Source organism: Lycium barbarum, chromosome 4 (assembly GCF_019175385.1).
Source record: "Lycium barbarum isolate Lr01 chromosome 4, ASM1917538v2, whole genome shotgun sequence".
NCBI classification, from domain to species: Eukaryota; Viridiplantae; Streptophyta; class Magnoliopsida; order Solanales; family Solanaceae; genus Lycium; species Lycium barbarum.
In genome coordinates this window covers 39,171,427-39,172,265 of record NC_083340.1, presented here as the reverse complement: position 1 = coordinate 39,172,265, position 839 = coordinate 39,171,427, and the positions used below count along the sequence as shown (strand labels likewise).

General features: G+C 42.1%; 1 non-coding gene across 1 annotated transcript; it reads right to left on the bottom strand.

Annotated features, from left to right (window-relative positions):
- Window positions 1–499: 499 nt before the first annotated feature.
- LOC132638907 (small nucleolar RNA R71) lies at window positions 500–605 on the bottom strand. The gene has a single exon (XR_009581966.1). It is a non-coding gene; the product is annotated as a small nucleolar RNA R71 (small nucleolar RNA).
- Between the last annotated feature and the right edge of the window lie 234 nt (window positions 606–839).

Below are 839 nucleotides of genomic sequence, written 5' to 3'. Positions count from 1 at the left end.
GAAGTCTTTTGCTTATTCCATCACACCTTGTTTGCTACTCTGTGTAAACCAGGTGAACATGAATCAAAATCAGCAAAATCAACGTGCTGGTAACCAGGGGAATCAATTGAACAATCAATCGAATGAATCAGATTATGAGAATATTTTCGTTGAGCTTGTTCCAGAGGAGGACTATGCATCTGCTATTGTTCAGCCTCGAGTTGGAGCTGCTACTGTGAAAATTGACTCCTCTCTATACCAGTTGTTGAAACTTGAGGGATACTTTCGGAACTCTACCGAGAATGACCCTCAACGTCACGTGCAGAATGTTTTGGATGTGTGTGCTAATCACATTCAGAACAACGTTCCACAAGGTGCTATTCCGTTGAGGCTATTCAAATATTCCTTAGCTGGAGAGGCAAGAACATGGTTTGAGAAGCTGCCCCGAAATTCGATTAGTTCATGGGCAGAGATGGTAGCTGCTTTTCTCACAAAGTGGTACCCCCTAGCAAGAAGGCTGAAATTCGTGACAAGATATATGAATTTAAGCAGCGACCGGGGGAACAACTATATGAAGCCTGGGAGAGATTCAAGGAGTATTTGCAGAAGAGCCCGAATCATGGTTTTCTAGATCAAATATTAATGGAGAAGTTCTACCGAGGGCTAGATCCAATGACGGAGTCAGTTGCTAATAATGCAACTAATGGTTATTTCATGAACAAAACTTATCGACGAGTGACCACCATACTTAACAAGCTGACGACTCATAATCAGGCTTGACACTCAAACAATGCTGATGTGGAACCATATGGTAGTGCTATGATCCAAAATATAGTGAAGGAGAATCAAGACACCCAGTA